Consider the following 21045-nt stretch of genomic DNA (forward strand, 5'->3'; position numbering starts at 1 on the left):
ATGAAGCAAAAGAGAATGAAGAACACTAAAGACACAAGGAAAATAAGAGCCCAAGAGACAAAAAGGGCCACATAAACCAGAGACTTCATCAGCCTGAGACCGGAAGAACTAGATGATGCCCAACTGCCACTAGTGACTGCCCTGACAGGGAATACAACAGAGAATCCCTGATGGAGCAGGAGAAAAATCGGATGCAGACCTCAAATTCTAGTACAAAGACCAGACTTAATGGTTTGACTGAGACTGGAGGGACCGAAGAGGTCATGGGCCCCAGACCTTCTGTTTAGTCCAAGGTTCAGTACCACTCCTGAAGCCAACATTTCAGATAGGGATTGGACTGGACAACAAGAAAGAAAATGACACTGTTGAGGAGTGAGCTTTTTGGCTCAAGGAGGCACATGAAAGTGCTATGCCTTCTAACCAAAGGGTTGGCAGTTCAAATCCGCCAGGCTCTCCTTGGAAACTCTATGGGGCAGTTCTACTCTGTCCTATAGGGTCGCTATTAGTCAGAATCGACTTGACGGCACTGTTTTTTTTTAGGCACATGAGACTCTGTGGGCAGCTCCTGTCTGCAGGCAAGATGAGAAGGCAGATGGGGACAGGAGCTTGTTGAATGGACATGGGAAATACAAGGTAGACAGAAGGAGTGTGCTGTCACATTGTAGGGAGAACAACTAGGGTCATGTAACAATGCACATAAGTTTTTGTATGAGAAACTGACTTGAATTGTTATCTTTCACTAAAAGCACAATCAAAAAAATTGGGACTAAATAAGGTAGTCATAGATCTTTCATGTGGAGAGGGAGTCAAGGTGATATAAGGCAATAAATTCATTTAAACTTCAAAAAATAGGGGTAAATATTAAGATAATTACAAAGCAAACTAACAATCTTATACATCAAAATACAAAATCAACAGCAACAAAAAAGATGAAAAAACGCATAAAGAAAAATGACTCAGCACAGAAAATTGAGTGGAACAAAGAAAATGTCAACAACACACACACACACACACACACACACAAACATCAAAATGACAGCTCCAAACTCATAAAAAAAAAAAATCATACCTTTCACTAATTATGCTGAATGTAAATGGACTAAATGCACCAATAAAGAGACAGAGAGTGGCAGAATGGATTAAAAAACAAGATCCATCTATATGCTGCCTACAAGAGGCACACCTTAGACTTAGAAACACAAACTAAAACTCAAAGGATGGAAAAAAATATAACAAGCAAACAACAATAAAAAAACAGCAAGAGTGGCAATATTAATGTCTGACAAAATAGACTTTAAAGCAAAATCCACCACAAAGGATAAGAAAGGACACTATATGATTAAAGCGTCAACACACCAGGAAGACATAAGAGTAACAAATATTTATGCACCCAATGACAGGGCTCCAAAATACATAAAACAAACTCTAACAGCATTGCAAAGACAAATAGTCAGCTCCACAATAATAGTAGGAGATTTCAACACACTACTTTGGGTGAAGGACAGGACAACCAGAAAGAAACTCAGTAAAGGGACAGAAAATCTAAATGCGACAATCAACCAACTTGAACTCATAGACACATACAGAACAGTCCACCCAACAGCAGCCAAATATACTTTCTTTTCCAATGCACATGGAACATTCTCCAGAATAGACCACATATTAGCCCACAAAGCAAGCCTTAACAGAATCCAAAGTATTGAAATATTACAAAGCATCTTTTCTGACCATAAAGCCATAAAAGTAGAAATCAATAACAGAAAAGGCAAGGAAAAAAAATTAAATGCATGGAAACTGAACAACGCTTTGCTCAAAAACTACTGGGTTATAGAAGAAATTAAAGATGGAATAATGAAATCCACAGAATCAAATGAGAATGAAAACATTCTACTAGAACCTTTGCGACACAGCAAAAGCAGTGCTTGAGGTCAATTTATAGCAATAAATGCACATATATAAAAAGAAGAAAGGGCCCAAATCAAAACATTAACCCCACAACTCAAACAAATAGAAAGTGAGCAGCAAAAGGAGCCCTTGGGCACCAGAAGAAAACAAATAATAAAAATTAGAACAGAATTAAATGAAGTAGAGAAAAAAAAGAAACAACTGAAAGAGTTACCAAGGCCAAAGCCTGGCTCTTTGAAAAGATCAACAAAATCGATAAATCATTTGCCGAACTGACAAAAGAAAAACAGAAGAGGAAGCAAATAACCTGAATAAGAAACAAGATGGGTGATACCACAATAGACCCAACTGGAATTAAAAGAATAATAACAGAATACTATGAAAAATTATACTCCAGTAAATTTGAAAACCAAGAGGAAATGGACAGATTTTTAGAAACACACTACCTAGCTAAACTAACACAGACAGAGGCAGAACAACTAAATAAACCTTTAACAAAAGAAGAGATTGAAAAGGTACTTTAAAAAAACTCCCAAGAAAAAAAAAGCCCTGGGTCTGATGGCTTCACTGGAGAATTATATCAAACTTTCAGAGAAGAGTTAACACCACTACTACTAAAGGGATTTCAGAGCATAGAAAAGCATGGAATGCTCCCAAACTCATTCTATGAAGCCAGCATAACAATGATACCAAAACCAGGTAAAGACACCACAAAAAAAGAAAATTACAGACCAATATCCCGCATGAACATAGACACAAAAATCCTCAACAAAATTCTAGTCAATAGAATTCAATAACATATCAAAAAAATAATTCACCATGATCAAATGAGATTCATACTAGTTATGCAGGGACAGTTCAACATTAGAAAAACAATCAATGCAATCCATCACATAAATAAAACAAAAGACAAGAACCACAGGATCTTATCAATTGATACAGAAGAGGCTTTTGACAAAGTCCAACACCCAATCATGATAAAAAACTCAGCAAAACAGGAATAGAAGGGAAATTCCTCAGCATAATAGGGCATTTATACAAAGCCAACAGCCAACATCATTCTAAAAGAAGAGAGTCTGAAAGCATTCCCCTTGAGAACAGGAACCAGACAGACAAGGATGTTCTTTATCACCACATATTCAACATTGTGCTGGAGGTCCTAACCAGAGCAATTAGGCTAGAAAAAGAAATAAAGCGCATCCAAATTGGTTAGGAAGAATTAGAAGTATCCCAAATTGCAGATAATAAGATCTTATACACAGAAAACCCCAAAGAATCCACAATAAAGCTATTGAAACTAATAGAAGATTTCAGCAAAGTATCAGGATACAAGATAAACACACAAAAATCGGTTAGAGATTCCTCCAGACCAACAAAGAGAACTTCGAAGAGGAAATCGCCAAATCAATACCATTTGCAATATTGTCACGGTAGTCAAAACAGCCTGGTACTTCTATAACAGCAGATACACAGACCTGTTTTAAAATTCTGTTTTTTTCCAGACTTACACCTTAACCCATCAGCTTTTACATTGTATATCCTCTCAATATAATTGTAGCCTCCTTAAGGTGCTCCACCAACGGATTTTGGCACCATAGTGCCTGGGCCTCTGGTGTCAAGGAGTCCCAGAAACTTCTTTTCCACTCCTGGCCATTTTACCCTCTTATATGCTTAAGGCCTTGGGTATCGCAGTAGAGGAGAAAGCCAAGGGACACTGACACTTCTGTTAACCTTTATTTTGATAAATCTGCATCTGATCTCTAAAAGCTACAGGATACTGCAAAACCTTAACAGAAAAAGTCAAATAACCCATTAAAAAATGGGCAAAGGACATGAACAGGCACTTCACCAAAGAAGACAGTCAGGCAGCTAGCATACATGAGGATATGCTCACGATCATTAGCCATTAGAGAAATGCATACCAAAACTACAATGAAATACCATCTCACCACAATAAGGCTTGCATTAATCCAAAAAATACAAAACAGTAAATGCTGGAGAGGTTGTGGAGAGACTGGAACACTTATACACTGCTGGTGGGAATGCAAAATGTTACAACCACTTTGGAAATCGATTCGACGATTCCTTAAAAAGCTAGAAATAGAACTACCATACCATCCAGCAATTCCACTCCTTGGAATATATCCTAGAGAAATAAGAGCCCTCACACAAATAGATATATGCACACCTATGTTCACTGCAGCACTGTTCACAACAGCAAAAAGATGGAAACAACCTAGGTGTCCATCAATGGACGAATGGATTAAAAAAATTATGATATATTCACACAATGGAACTCTACATAACAATAAAGAACATTGATGAATCTGAAACATCTCAGAACATGGATGAATCTGAAAGGCATTATGCTCAGTGAAATTAGTCAATTAGAAAAGCACAAATATTGTTTGAGACCACTATTATAAGAACTCAAGAAATGGTTTAAACACAGAAGAAAACATTCTTTGATGGTTATGAGGGTGGGAAGGGAGGGAGAGCAGTATTCACTAACTAGATAAAGAAAAAGAATTAGCTGAAGGGAAGGACAATACACAAGACAGGGAAAATCAGCACAACTGGACTAAACCAAAAGATATGAAGTTTCCTGAATACAACCAAACACTCTGAGGGGCTAGGTAGCAGGGGTGGGGTTCTGGGGACTGTAGTTTCAGTGGATATCTAGGTCAATTAGCATAACAAAGTTTATTAAGTAAGCATTTTGCATCCCACTTTGGTGAGAGGTTACTGGGGTCTTAAAAGCCAGCAAGCGGACATCTAAGATACATCAATGGGTCCCAACCCACCTGGAGCAAAGGAGAATGAAGAACACCAAAGACACAAGGAAAATATTAGCCCAACAGACAGAAAGGGCCCATAAAACAGAGTCTCCATCAGCCTGAAACCAGAAGAATTAGACGGTGCCTGGCTACCACTGATGACTGCCCTGACAGGGAACACAACAGAGAGTCCCTGAAGGAGCAGGAGAAAAGTGGGGTGCAGAACTCAAATAGAAAAAAGACAGACTTAATGGTCTGACTGAGACTGAAGGGACCCTGGAAGACATGGGCCCCGGACTCTCTGGAAGCCCAAAACTGAAACCATTCCCAAAACCAACTCTTCAGACAGGGATTAGACTGGATTATAAAACATAAAATGATACTGGTGAGGAGAGTGCTTCCTAGCTCAAATAGATACATGAGACTAGATGGGTGGTTCCTGTCCAGAGGTGATATGAGAAGGTAGGGAGGGAAAGGAGCTGGTTGAATGGACATGGGAAATCTGGGGTGGAAAGGAGGAGTATGCTGTTACATTGTCGGGAAAGCAACTAGGGTCTCATAACAATGTTTGTATAAATTTTTGTATGAGAAAATAACTTGAGCTGTAAACTTTCACTTAAAGCACGATCAAAAAAAAAAAAAAAATAGAGGGAACAAAAAAAAGGAAATCTACTTCTCCACTCCTGTAAGTGAAGCTCACGTGGAAGAGAATGGAGTCTCCCTCAAGAGAGCCTGTGCCAACTACCAGATACTAGAGAGGCAAGTTTGGACTTGTTGGTGCTTTATGCCACTGAGTTTGAGGGTAATTTGTTACTCAACAATACACAAAACAGATACAGGAGAAAAGAAGGGAAAGGATGGTCCAAGTGAGATGACCACAGTGCACAAAGGAGAAAATCAAATGTGGTCAGAGCACTATGAGCAGATCACTTTGGCTAGAACAAGGTACATGTATAGAGAAACTTCAGGAGACCAAGAATCTTAAATGTCAATCTTATAACTTGGAGTTTAATTCTATATAGGCTTTTAAGCAAGCAGGTGAAATTATGTAAATAGTGCTGTAGGAATTGAAATCTGGGGAACACTAATTAGAGAGCAAGGGATTGGAGACTTTAGACTAATTCTTAGTCTAAAGCCACAGTCACAGTCAATTTAGACTGCTCTCTTTGCCTTGCTTTTGGCTCTGTTTGCCAATATTGTAGCCATTAGCCACATTGACTTTATACATTTTATTTTTGCTGTTGTTAGTTGCTATCCGCATTGATTTTGACTCATGAAAACCCCATGTGTACAGAGTAGAAATGCTTCATAGCATTTTCAAGGCTGTGTCCTTTTGAAAGCAGATCGCCAGGCCTGTCTTCCCAGGTGCCTCTGGGTGGACTCAAACCACCAACCTTTTGGCTAGCTGTGTTCTGCTTAGCCATCTGAACCACCAAGAGACTCCTATACACATTTGAATTAATTAAATTGATAATATTAAAAACATAGTTCCTTAGTCACACTAACCACGTTTTAAGTCCTTTGTAGACAAATATGACTATTGGCTACCATACTGAAGAGTGCAAATACAGAACATTTCCATCATTGAAGAAATCTCTGTTGGGCAGAATTTTCTGTTGGACAGAACCGTTCTAGAGTCTTATATCTTGGTCATATGAGCCCAGTGTTTACACTCAGACTGTGTTATGTAAAGACAGGATTAAGTGAGAACAAGAAAACAGAAGGTATGGACCCATTATAAACTAAGTGAACTTTTTGACAACTATCTCGTGACACATAAAAGATCTAACTGAATTTCTGGCATAAGATGATTACTTGAACTAGAACCATAAAGAAAAAATAAAAACTAATATATATAATTGCAAGAGACATTCTAAGGGAATATAATAGAATCTAATCCTTTCAAAATTAACTAGCCATATTTATGGAAGAATTGTTTACCTATTCTTCAAGATAGACATATTTTTGCTATAATATTATGTTTTATAAGAATCTGGATGCAGTGGTTGCCTGCATTGCTGTAGTGACAGGGCCAACTTCTCTGACTTTTACCCTTCCTCTCCTATTTCCTGCCTCAGGAATAGGTGACGGTGGTAGAGGGTAAGAAAGGATAAAAGGATAAAATATGATAAGATATAGATATACTCTTGATATAACAGTGCTAGTACCAGGAAACATCCATGTTGAAGAAATTGTATCACTTTTATTAGGAAGCCAGAACTCCTCAGCAGATATCTACTTTTATCAGCCTTCATGATGTGATGTCACCTGGCTGTTCGTAACTGCAATGGAGCCTTGGAAAAGGAATATTTAATTTTAAGAGTTTCTGTAGTGGATGGCTACGTATGAGAAATGGGTTAAGAATGGCTGCTGGGTCCAAGGATCATGTGTATTTGTCATGAATACATTGGTTTCTATCTATAGAAAACAAGAGAAACCAATATTTTTATTTATATATATATTTTATTTCTTTTATACTAATATGCAAATAAATTATTCAACACATTAGAGTCTCTTCCACATTTCCAACCAAGAATCAATCTAAGCCAATAATTCTAGTTTTTTCGTATCTTTTGATTAGGTTGAGATCTTGTTACCTGACAGATGTTTGTGCGTTTTATATTTTTATTACAGAAATAGTCTACATTATTTCTATTTAATTCTTTTTTTTTCCTCCAAGAATGTCAAATGAGCAAATATGTCTGTCAATGGGCAATAAGATTGGGTTGAATGGCAAAAGCGGAGCAACTGATTTCTGTATAAAAGTAGATCAGTACTATTGAGCTCTACTTTGATGTATTTTTCATGTAAAGAATTTATTTGTGATCCTGTATCATGAAATAAGGGCTGGGAAAACCACTGAAAATAGCTACTTGGCACAAACATAATTTATGGTACAACTGAATTTACTCATCTTTTTCACGTCATTTTCTTACTGGTTGAGCAGGGTACAAATAATTATGTGCAAAATTAGGTTGAAAACTGTTTTAAATATAAGATTATAGTTAGAAAATATTAAAAAAATACTTACCTCATATTAATGACAATAACTACTGTATTAGAACTGTATTAGATATGCAAATAAGCCTCTCACCCTGAGGAACACACTTACTGTTACTTTTCAGTGTTCATGTTTGTTTTCCGGGAGCACAAGTCTACAGCCCCAAAGCCAAGCACCTAGGGCATCTCTAAACTCCAGTGACCCTGAATCACTCTGAGTTTTGGATCAAAATTAAGGAAAGTAACTCTGTCTGCTAAAGACTATCTTACTGGTATTCAAGCCGTTGATGAAAATTCAAAGGAATCCCTAAACCAGAGCTCAAGCATGTGTAAGTAGTTTCAGCAGGAATAGTTTTACTCTATCTTAGAATTGTGGGAAAAGCACTTACACCAAGGAAATTCTTTTGCTCTTGGATCTGAGCTAGTGGGATACAAGCTTCTCAAGTAAACAAACGTTTTTGAACACTTATTAAAAATAAAATATGCCGTAGCAGTATAAGGAAAGATATAAAAATAAATGAGATCTATTTCATTCAAAAATTCCCTTTCTAGAAGGGAAAATATATACACAGAATAATCATCTAAATATAGACAGGATATTAGTAGCACAGTCAAGAGTCAAATCATGCGGTGTCGGAACTTTCATTATATAACATTTTCAGATTGTTTTTTTCCCAGGTGGATTATATGTATAAATACACATACACACACACCCTTTATGGTTAAAAAATTTTAAAAACACATTTGATTTTTTCTTTGTTATGAAATATTATTTCAAGTAATAGAATAATAGAAGGGATGAATTAATGTATATGTACCTCTGGTGGTGTAGTGGTTAAGTGCTAGGGCTACTAACCAAAGCGTCGGCAGTTCAAATCCTCCAGGCGCTCCTTGGAAACTTTACGATGCAGTTCCACTCTGTCCTGTAGGGTCGCTATGAGTCGGAATCGACTCGACGGCACTGGGGTTGGGGTACCCACATGGGGTGTGAGTGTGTGTGTGTGTGTGTGTGTGTGTGTGTATAGTGCAATGGTTGGTTCTTGGCGTTGGTTTTTTAACTTTATCAAATATTGTCAGATTGCTCTTCAAAATGCTTGTACAAATTTAGATTCCCACTAGTAGAATATGACAAATTTAATTTCCTCATATCCTTTCTGAATCTTAGCAGTGTCAGGCTTTAAATCTAATTGCTATTTCTGAATTGCTATCTCATTATGGTTTTAAAATGCATTTATCTGATAAAATGTGAAATTGAGAGTATTTTTGTTCACTTGCCTATCATATTCCTCTTTTTTGTGAATTATATTTCATATTCTTTGTTTTTCAATCGGGACGCTCTGTTTTTAAAGTATTGATTTTTTAGGAGTTCTTTATTTATCCTCTATACTAATCCTTTGTCATTTGTATACATTGCAAATGTTTTCTTCCAGTTTTGATTTGTCATCATACCTTTTTTATATACTAATCCTTTGTCATTTGTATACATTGCAAATGTTTTCTCCCAGTTTTGATTTGTCATAATACCTTTTGTAGTACAGATGTTTCAGGCTTTTAAATAATTGTCTATATCAGTTTTTCTCTTATAATTTTGAGATTTCTTTAGGAAATCCACCCTAGCCTTGAGTACAAAAACATATTCTCCAATATTTTTTCCTAAAAAATATTAAAACATTTTTCATTTATTCACTTGTTAATTTTGAATCTACCTGGGTTTACTTTGTTATAGATCTAATGATATTTTTTTGATGTGGGTAAACAGCACTATTCATTGACTCAATCCTCCACTGTTTCTTAAGGCCTCCTCTACTGCATATGAAGTTTCTATATGTCTCTGGGTTTGTTTCTGGGCTCTGCTCTGTTGCATTGGTCTATTTGCCTTTCTGGTGTTAATGCCACAAGATTTTCTTTACCATATCTTTACAGCAGGTTTGGAAAGCTGAGAGACTAGTGGAACCAGCTTTCCTCCCACCCTCCACATGTGTCTTAATTAATTTTGGCCCTTGGCATTTCCATATGGATTTTGAAATCAGCTCTAAAATTTCCCTAAAAGAAATCCCACTGGGGTTCTTATTGGAATTCCATTGAAGTGATAGGTAAATTTAAGGGAAACTCTGTTTTACAATCTTGAATCTTTTTATATATGAATATACTGTCTCTCCATTTGTTAAAGGCTTGCTTGTTGTTTTTCGGTAGTAGCATATTTTTTCCCTTAAATGTGTTGCATATCTTTTGTTAGATCAATTTCTAGACATATTAAGCTGCTATGTCTATTATACAATTGATCCCTTTAAAATTATGTTCTCCATGTGCTTGTTGCTGACGTACAGAAATACAGTTGATTTTTATATTGATCATAAAGCTAGAAAATCTTCTGAATTATGTAATTAGTCCTAATTTATTTCCAGAAGCACTGGTGGTGTAGCGATTAAGAGCTACGGCTAATAACCAAGAGGTCAGCAGTTCAAATCCACCAGGAGCTCCTTGGAAACTCTATGGGGTAGTTCTACTTTGTCCTATACGGTCACTATGAGTTGGAATCAACTTGACAGCAAAGGGTTTGTTTTTTTCTAACCTTAGATCGTCTCAAATGTTTGAGGCAAACCATTGTATCCTATGTGAGCACTGGAAGTTTTGATTCTTCCTTCCTAAGCTGATGAAATATGTATATACATATTTGTATATGTGTGTGTATATATATATACACACACATATATAATACATAGTTATTGTTGTTAGAAGCCATCTAGTCAGTTCCGACTCACAGTGACCCTATGTACAACAGAATGAAACACTGCCCAGTCCTGCACCATCCTTGCTATTGTTGTCAAGCTTGAGCCCATTGTTGCAGCCCCTGTGTCTATTCATCTCCTTGAGGGTCTTTCTCTTTTTCGCTGACCCTCTACCAAGCATGATGTCCTTCTCCAGTGACTGGTCCCTCCTTATAACATGTCCAAAGGATATGAGATGAAGTCTCTCCAATCTTGCTTCTAAGGAGCATTCTGGTTGTACTTCTTCCAAGACAGATTTGTTAGTTCTTCTGGCAGTCTATGGTATATTCAATATCCTTCACCACCACCATAATTCAAAGGTGACAATTCTTCTTTGGCTATATGCTAATGTATTATATATGTTATAATATTTTTTTATTATAAAATGTTACATATATTATAATTTTGTTTTTCTGTATTGACAAGGATCTTCCATACAATATTGAATAATAGTGATATGGCACATTCTTGTGTTCGTCCTGAATTTAAGTGAAATGTGTTAGCTTTTCACAATTAGGTTTGGTATCTGCTATCAGACCCATTGATTATCATCTCAATATCATAAAGTTGTTGTTGTCAGTTGTCATCTTAATTAATTCCAGCTCATGGCCACCCCATGTGTGTCAGAGTAGAATGCTTCACAGGGTTTTCAAGGCTGTGACTATTCAGAAAGAGGTCACCAGGCCCATCTTCCAAAGCACCACCAACCTTACCGCTAGTAATCAAGCACTTAACTGTTTTATCTATTTTCAGTTGACTAAACCAAGGTTTAAAAATGTTAAATGGCTCTTTTTGCCACATCTACTGCGAGAATGAAGACCATTCTCAGCAACCAGACTGTCGACATTCCAGAAAATGTCAACATGACTCTGAAGGGACGCACGTTATTGTGAAGGGCCCCAGAGGAACTTTGCGGAGGAACTTCAATCACATCAATGTAGAACTCAGTCTCCTTGGAAAGAAAAAGAAGAGGCTTCGCGTTGACAAATGGTGGGGAAATAGAAATGAACTGGCTACGGTTCGCACTATCTGCAGTCATATACGGAACATGATCAAGGGTGTTACACTGGGCTTCCGTTACAAGATGAGGACTGTGTATGCTCACTTCCCCATCAATGTTGTTATCCAGGAGAGTGGGTCACTTGTTGAAATCCGAAACTTCTTGGGTGAAAAATACATCCGTAGGGTTCTGATGAGGCCAGGTGTTGCTCATTCAGTATCTCAAGCCCAGAAGGATGAGTTAATTCTTGAAGGAAATGACATTGAACTTGTATCACAGCTGCTTTAATTCAGCAAGCCACGACAGTTAAAAACAAGGATATCTGAAAATTTTTGGATGGCATCTATGTTTCTGAAAAAAGAACTGTTCAACAGGCTGATGAGTAAGATCTAAGAGTTGTCCAGCTACAGAAATGAGGCCGGATGATTCCTAAGACTTACGGGTGATATTTTTAAGATGCAATAAAATTCATTTATTCAAAAAAAAAAAAAAGTTAAATGGTGTATGTAAGATCACTCACAATGGCCAAGCTAGGACTGGGACCCAGGTCTTCTGGCCCTAAGACCAATGCCCTTTCCAACACATGGTGCTGCCTCCCTAGAAATCTGGAAGCCAACAGTTAACCTCAGCCACGCTCAGCCTGCACACCAACTGCAGCAGGACTGTGGACCCTTGGGAGACTGTCTCTCTTCCCAGGCTCAAGACAAGCTCAAGCAGAGACTGAGCCTTCCCAGTCAGAAGGAATGTTTCAGACTGTCACTGGAATAGGGAGCTATTTTCCTCAGGGAGGGAGAGACAGTGTAGCAGAGTTTTCATGCTGTCAAAAATGATGCTGCCTGTGTACTGTAAAAGGATTCTCTTCTGGGATTTTTTATTTTTATTGTGCTTTAAGTGAAAGTTTACAAATCGAGTCAGTGTCTCATACAAAAATTTATGTACACCTTGCTATATACTCCTAATTGCTCTCCCCCTAATGAAAGAGCACACTCCTTCCCTCCACTCTCTGTTTTCATAGGCCAGCTTCTGACCCCCTCTGCCCTCTCATTTCCCCTCCAGACAGGAAAAACCAACGTAGTCTTATGTGTCTACTTGATCCAAGAAGCTCATTCTTCACCAGTATCATTTTCCATCACATTGTTCAGTCCAATCCCCATCTGAAGAGTTGGCTTTGGGAATGGTTCCTGTCTTGCACTAGCAGAAGGTCTGGGGACCAATGACCTCCGGGGTCCTTCTAGTCTCAGTCAGACCATTAAGTCTGGTCTTTTTACAAGAATTTGGGGTCTGCATCCCACTGCTCTCCTGCTCCCTTGGGGGTTCTCTGTTGTGTTCCCTGTCAGGTTGTAGCGGGGTACAGTCTAGTTCTGGTCTCAGGCTGATGTAGTCTCTGGTTTATGTGGTCCTTTCTGTCTCTTGGGCTCATAATTACCTTGTGTATTTGTTGTTCTTCATTTTCCTTTACTCCAGGTGGATTGAGACCCATTGATGCATCTTACATGGTCACTTGCTAGTGTTTAATACTCCAGAAACCACTCTCCAAATGGGATGCAGAATGTTCTCTTTTTTTTTTAGCCTTTTTTAACATTTCTATTGTGCTTTAAGTCAAAGTTTACAAATCAAGTCAGTCTCTCACACGAAATTTACATACACCTTGCTCAAAAAAAATCAAGTCTATTCCAACTCACAGCGACCTTGCTACATACTCCCAATTGCTCTCCCCCGATGAGACAGCCTGCACCCTCCCTCCACTCCCTCTTTTTGTGTCCATTCTGCCAGCTTCTAACCTGCTCTAGCCTCTCATCTCCCCTCCAGATAGGAGATGTCAACATAGTCTCAAGTATCCGTCTGATCCAAGAAGCTCACTCCTTACCAGCATCCCTCTCCATCCATTGTCCAGTCCAATCCCTGTCTAAAGAGTTGGCTTTGGAAATGGTTCCTGTCCTGGGCCAACAGAAGGACTGGGGCCATGACCACCAGTGTCCTTATAGCCTCAGTCAGACCATTAAGTCTGGTCTTTTTATGAGAATTTGGGGTCTGCATCCCACTGCTCTCCTGCTCTCTCAGGGGTTCTCTATTGTGTTCCCTGTCAGGGCAGTCATCGGTTGTAGCTGGGCACCATCTAGTTCTTCTGGTCTCGGGCTGATGTAGTCTCTGGTTTGTGTGGCCCTTTCTATCTCTTGGGCTTGTAATTACCTTGTGTCCTTGGTGTTCTTCATTCTCCTTTGATCCAGGGGAGTCGAGACCAACTGATGCATCTTAGATGACAGATTGTTAGCGTTTAAGACCCCAGATGCCTCTCTCCAAGGTGGGCTGCAGTATGTTTTCTTAATGGATTTAATTAAGCCAATTGACTTAGTTGGTCCCTGAACCCATGGTCCCCAAAACCCTGGGCCTGCTATGCTGGCCTTCGAAGCATTCAGTTTATTCAGGAAACTTATTTGATTTTGGTTTAGTCCAGTTGTGCTGAACTCCCCTGTATTGTGTGTTGTCTTTCCCTTCACCTAAAGTAGTTCTTATCTACCATCTAATTAGTGAATACCCGCCCCCCCCACATAACCATCAAGGAGTACTTTCTTTTCTGTTTAAACTATTTCTCGAGTTCTTGTAATAGTGGTCTCATAAAGCATTTGTCCTTTGGCAACTGACTAATTTCACTCAGCATAATGCCTTCCAGATTCCTCCATGTTATGAAATGTTTCTCAGATTCATCACTATTCTTTATCGATGCATAGTATTCCATTGTGTGAATATAACATAATTTATTTATCCATTCATCGGTGGATGGGCACCTTGGTTGCTTCCATCTTTTTCTATTGTAAAGAGTGCTGCAATGAACATGGGTGTGCATATATTGGTTCATGTAAAGCCTCTTATTTCTCTAGGGTATATTCCAAGGAGTGAGAATCCTGGATCTTATGGTAGTTCTATTTCCAGCTATTTAAGGAAGTGCCAAATCGATTTCCAAAGAAGTCGTACCATTTTACATGCCCAACAGCAGTGTATAAGTGTTCCAATCTCTCCACAACCTCTCCAACATTTATTATTTTGTGTTTTTTGGATTAATGCCAGCCTTGTTGGAGATGGAATCTCATTATAGTTCTGATTTGCATTTCTCTAATGGCTAAAGATTGTGAGCATCTTCTCATATAACGATAGCTATCTGAATGTCTTCTTTAGCGAAGTACCTGTTCCTATCATTTGTCCATTTTTAAATTGGGTTATTTGTCTTTTTGTAGTTGAGTTTTTGCAGTATCATGTAGGTTTTAGAGATCAGGCAGTAATCAGAAAAGTCATAGATAAAAACTTTTTCCCAGTCTGTAGGTAATCTTTTTACTCTTGATGAAGTCTTTGAGCATAGGTGTTTGATTTTTAGGAGTTCCCAGTTATCTACTTTTGTTAATAATGTTTTGTATACTGTTTATGGCATGTATTAGGGCTCCTAACGTTGTCCTTATTTTTTCTTCCATGATCTTTATCTTTTTAAATTTTATATTTAGGTCTTTGATCCATTTTGAGTTAGTTTTTGTGCATGCTGTGAGGTATGGGTCTTGTTTCATTTTTTTGCAGATGGATATCCAGTTATGCCAGCACCATTTGTTAAAAAGACTGTCTTTTCCCCATTGAACTGCGTTGGGGCCTTTGTCAAATATCAACTGCTCATATGTGGATGGATTTTTGTCTTGCTTCTCAATTCTGTTTCATTGGTCTACATATCTGTTATTGTACCAGTACCAGGCTGTTTTGACTACTGTGGCAGTATAATAGCTTCTAAAATCAGGTCGAGTAAGACCTCCCACTTTGTTCTTCTTTTTCAGTGATGCTTTACTTAACGGGGGCCTCTTTCCCTTCCATACGAAGTTGGTGATTTTTTTCTCCATCTCATTAAAAAATGTTGTTGGAATTTGGATCAGAATTGTATTAAATCTATAGATCCCTTTGTTAGAATAGATATTTTTATAATGTTAAGTCTTGCTATCCATGAGCAAGGTATGCTTTTCCACTTACATAGGTCTCTTTTGGTTTCTTACAGAAATGTTTTATAATTTTCTTTGTATAAGTCTTTTACATTTCTGGTAAGATTCATTCCTAAGTATTTTATCTTCTTGGGGGGTGCTGTAAATGGTATTGATTTGGTGATTTTCTCTTTGATGTCCTTTTTGTTGGTGTAGAGGAATCCAACCAATTTTTGTATGTTTATCTTGTATCTTGATACTCTGCTGAACTCTTCTATTACTTTCAGTAGTTTTCTGGAGGATTCCTTAGGGTTTTCTGTGTATAAGATCATGTCAATTGCAAATACAGATACTTTTACTTCTTCCTTGCCAATTTGGATGCCCTTTATTTCTTTATCTAGCCTAATTGCTCTGGCTAGGACCTCCATCACAATGTTGAATAAGAGTGGTGATAAAGGGTATCCTTATCTGGTTCCCAGTCTCAGTGGGAGTACTTTCAGGCTCTCTCCATTTAGGATGATGTTGGCTTTGTATGAATGCCAATTATTATGTTGAGGAATTTTCCTTCAGTTTATATTTTGCTGAGAGTTTTTATCAGGAATGGGCATTAAACTTTGTCAAATGCCTTTTCTGCATCAATTTATGAAATCATGTGATTTTTGTCTTTTGTTTTATTTATATGGTGGACTATATTAATTGTTTTTCTAATGTTGAACCATCCCTGCGTACCTGGTATGAATCCCACTTGGTCATGGTGAATTATTTTTTTGATATGTTGTTGAATTCTATTGGCAAGAATTTTGTTGAGAATTTTTGCATCTAAGTTCAAGAGGGATATAGGTCTGTAATTTTCTTTTCTTTCTTTTTTTTTTTTACCTGGTTTTGGTATCAGGGATATGGTGGCTTCATAGAACAAGTTTGGAAGTATTCTGTCCTTTTCTATGCACTGAAATACCTTTAGTAGCAGTGGTGTTTACTCTTCTCTGAAAGTTTGGCACAGTTTGAACTGTGCAGTGAAGGCGACAGGGCCAGGGCTTTTTTTTTTGTTAAGAGCTTTTTGATTACCTTTTCAATCTCTTCTTTTGCTATGGGTCTATTTAGTAGTTCTAACTTTGTTTGTGTTTGTTTAGGTAGGTAGTGTGTTTCTAGGAATTCATCCATTTCTTCTAGATTTTCAAATTTGTTAGAGTACAATTTTTCGTAGTTATCTGGTAAAATTCTTTTAATTTCAGTTGGGTCTGTTGTAATATTGCCCATCTCATTTCTTATTTGGGTTATTTGCATTCTCACTTGTTTTTCATTTGTCACTTTGGCCAGTGGTTTATCAATTTTGTTAATTTTTTCGAAGAACCAGCTGGTCTTATTAACTCTTTCCATTGTTTTTCCCTTTTCTATATCATTTATTTCTGCTCTAATTTTTATTATTTGTTTTCTTCTGGTGCCTGAGCATTTCTCTTGTTGCTCTCTTTCTATTTGTTCAAGTTTTAAGGATAATGCTTTGATTTTGGCCCTTTCTTTTTTTTGTATGTGTGTGTTTATTGGTATAAACTGACCTCTGAGCACTGGTTTTGCTGTGTCCCAAAGGTTCTGATAGGAACTGGTTTCATTCTCATTGGAGTCTATGTATTTCTTTACTCCATCCTGAATGTCTTCTATAATCCAGTCTTTTTTGAGCAGGGTATTGTTCAGTTTCCAAGTGTTTGATTTCTTTTCCCTGATTTTTCTCTTATTGATTTATACTTTCATGGCCTTATGGTCAGAGAAAGTGCTTTGTAACATCTCAATGTGTTGAATTCTCCTAAGGCTTGCTTCATGACCTAGTATGTGGTCTATTCTAGAGAATTCTTCATGTGTGTTGGAAAAGTAAGTATACTTGGCTGCTGTTGGGTGGAGTGTTCTGTATATGTCTATGAGGTCAAGTTGGTTGATTGTGGCATTTAGATCATCCGTGTCTTTATTGAGCTTCTTTCTGGATGTCCTGTCCTTCCCCAAAGTGGTGCGTTGAAGTCTCCTACTATAATTATGGAGCTGTCTATCTCTCTTTTCAATGCCATTAGTGTTTGTTTTATGTACCTTGCAGCCCTGTAATTGGGTGCATAAATATTTAGTATGGTTATATCCTCATGGTATATTGTCCCTTTAATCATTATATAGTGTCCTTCCTTGTCCTTTGTTGTGGATTTAACTTTAAAGTCTATTTTGTCAGAAATTACTACTGCTACTCCTGCTCTTTTTTGATTGTTGTTTGCTTGATATTTTTTTTCCCTCCTTTGAGTTTTAGTTTGTTTGTGTCTCTAAGCCTAAGGTGTTTCTTTAGTACACAACATATAGACAGATTGTGGGGTTTTTTTTAATAATTTCTTCCTCTCTGTCTCTATTGGTGCATTTAGTCCATTTACGTTCAGTGTAATTATCAATAGGTATAGTGCTGTCATTTTGATGTCTTTTTTCACATGTTGTTGACAGTTTCTTTTTCTCACTTAATTTTTTTTTGCTGAGCAGTTTATCTTTATGTATTGTCTTTTCCTCTTATTTGTTGTTAATTTTGTTTCTGCTGAGTCTCTATTTTTTCTTGTAGTTTATTTTGATGAGTAGGATTGTTAGTTTCCTTTGTGGCTACCGTAATATTTACTCCTATTTTTCCAAGTTTAAACCTAACTTGTAATTCTTTATATCACCTTGTCTTCCTCTCCATATGAAAGATCTATGACTAGATTTCTTAAAAAAATATATATATATATATTTTTTAGTCCCTCTTTATTTTTTTAATGTTGTCTTCTTTTACATAATAACATTGCTGTTTCTCTGTTTTCAGCGTTTTTTTAATCTTGATTTATTTTTGTGATTTCCCTGTCTGGGCTGACATTCGATTGCTCTGTTCAGTGTTCTAGTCTCGGGTTGATACCTGATATTATTGATCTTCTAACCAAAGAACTCCCTTTAGTATTTCTTGTAGTTTTGGTTTGGTATTTACGAATTCCCTAAACTTCTGTTTATCTGAAATGTCCTAATTTCACCTTCGTATTTAAGAGACAGTTTTGCTGAATGTATGATTCTTGGCTGGCAATTTTTTTTTCCTTCATTGCTTTATATAAGTCATCCTATTGCCTTTGCCTGCATGGTTTGTGTCGAGTAGTCCCAGCTTATTCTTATTGACTCTTCTTTGTAGGTGACTTTTCGTTTATCCCTAGCTGCTCTTAAAATTCTCTCTTTATCTTTGGTTTTGGCAAGTTTGATTATAATATGTCTTGGTGACTTTCTTTTGGAATCTACCTTATGTGGAGTTCAATGAGCATCTTGGAGAGACATCTTCTCATCTTTCATGATATCAAGGAAGTTTTCTGCCAACAAATCTTTAACCATTCTCTCTGTATTTTCTGTTATCCCTCCCTGTTCTGGCACTCTAATCACTCATAGGTTATTTCTCTTGATGGAGCCCCACATGATTTTTAAGGTTTCGTCATTTTTTTAATTCTTTAATTTGACTTTTCTTCATGTATTGGTGCCAAGTGCTTTATCTTCAAGTTCAGAAAGTTTGCCTTCCACTTGCTCAATTCTGCTTCTTTGACTTTCTATTGAGTTGTCTACTTCTGTAATTTTATTGTTAAATCTTCTGAATTTCTGATTGCTGTTTCTTTATGGATTCTTGGAGCTTATTAAATTTTTCATTATGTTCTTGAATAACTTTTTTAATTTCTTCAACTACTTTATCTGTGTGTTCCTTGGCTTGTTCGGCGTGTTGCCTGAGCTCCTTCTTACTTTCATTCCTGATGCCTTGAAGAGTTCTGCATGTTAATCTTTTGAATTCTGCATCCTGTAATTCCAGGAAGTCACCTTCATCCAGAAGATTAGTTGATTCTTTGTTTTGAGAGCTTGTTGAGGCAAGTGTGGTCTGTTTCTTTATGTGACTCGATATTGGCTGTTTTCTCCAAACCATCTATAAGTTATTGTATTAGTTTATTTTATGTTTGCTTACTGTATCCTAGCTTCTTGCTTTGTTTTGTTTTGATATTCCCACGTGTTGTTTGAGTGAACTAGCCTGATTATTTTCACCTTTGGAACGCTGACGTCCTGTCCCCCGGTGGCTAGAGCTGTTATCAGGTATATCAGTCTAAGAGTACATTCACTTTTCTTGTATGAATTCAGCTCTGGTGTCCAGGTAACTGTTCATCAAGTGTGTGGTACAGGCTCTGTCCTACAGTCTTAGAGGGGCAGAGGTGATTGGTGTAGGTACCAGTATCTGGTTGCAGCAGGGTGTCATGGTCTGAACAAAGCAGGGGGTGAGAACCATCCCCCAAATATCTATGAGGAAAGGGCGTCCCTGTTCCCTGGAGCCTACAGGTGGGTGAGTTCTGCAGATGGACGATGGGCACCCAGTGCTTTTGTTTGTAGGGACTGGGAGGTACCAGTTATCCCCGGATCCTTGTCAAAGGTGGCTGGGTGACCTGAGTGGAGTCACCAGTCCTCAGGTCTCTGATGTGGTTAGGTGAGGACTCTATTTAATAGGCAAAACAGTGTCAGATATTAAACACCCTCCTCTTCACCGTCCCACTGAAAGGGTTGCAGTCTGCCAAAAGGGCCTATTCTTCTGAAATAGGCCTTCACAGGTCCATGCAGAGGGGAAAGGTACTCAAAGTCTATGGACCGTTTATGCCTGGACAGGAGCTGCTTCTGTCCTGAGCTCCCCTAGCTAGTGGAGCTGGCAGATTATCTTTTCCCCCAATTGTGTATTTATTCCTAGTCCAAGGCCAGGAGGATGGCTCCGGGAGCTCAACACAGCCTATCTCAGGCCCAGGGAAATCAACAGCCACTGAAGCTGGCTTGGGGGCTGGGGCTGTGGTAAAATATATGCAAGTACTTAGCTTTTGCTGGGAGTGCTGTTCTTCTCTGGTTCCAGAGGTCTGAGTAGGCTGTGTGGCTGGCTGCTTCTCCCTGAGAAAACTGCAGCCAAATGCTACCATCAGCCCACTGGAGCTGCTCCTAGGAATGGTGCCTGAGGGATCTCAGTGATTCAGTCCCAGTAACTCCTTTCCACTTCTGAACCATCTCTTGCTCATCCTGTTGCTCAGTCCATTTTCTAACTTTGCCTTTGATGTTCATGGCTCCTAGCTTGTCATAAATGTAATCGTTTCATTTGTTTTGAAAGGGCTTTGTTGTAAGAGTGATTGCAGTGATCATCTGGCTGTTCTGCCATCTTGGCCCCTCCTCCTCTCTCTGGGATTTTTTTTAACAAATCAAAAAATCATACACCTTTTCAGTCTCATTCTCAGCACTTCAGTAGAACTTTAATAAAGAAATCAAATTGTTTATATGGAGCCACACCGGACATGTAGGTAGCTCCACTTTCTGGTAGCTATAATTAGAATTAAAAAAAAAAAAAAGCCTTTTTAAAGGAAGGGAGAGGGAGGTCATAGATTCTTTTTGTGAACTTTATTGCTTATCTTATATGTCATTTAATTTTTAACACCAGGATACACGTACGGCTTTTTCCCTTTGCTGAATTTGTAAATTCAAGTGTTGAACATCTTATTAACATATGTATCTGCCTTATCTCTGTTCATCTCAGCTCTCAATCTGCTGTCCCTCTCTTTCTCTGGAGCATTTGCCACTGTCTTTTATGCTGTTAGCACGGATGCCCATTTTCA

General features: G+C 37.9%; 1 pseudogene; it reads left to right on the plus strand.

Annotated features, from left to right (window-relative positions):
• The first annotated feature begins 11262 nt into the window (after positions 1-11262).
• On the plus strand, positions 11263-11836 carry LOC126062713 (60S ribosomal protein L9-like; annotated as a pseudogene).
• The last annotated feature ends 9209 nt before the right edge of the window (positions 11837-21045 follow it).

Source organism: Elephas maximus, chromosome 19, assembly GCF_024166365.1.
Source record: "Elephas maximus indicus isolate mEleMax1 chromosome 19, mEleMax1 primary haplotype, whole genome shotgun sequence".
Taxonomy (NCBI): Eukaryota; Metazoa; Chordata; class Mammalia; order Proboscidea; family Elephantidae; genus Elephas; species Elephas maximus.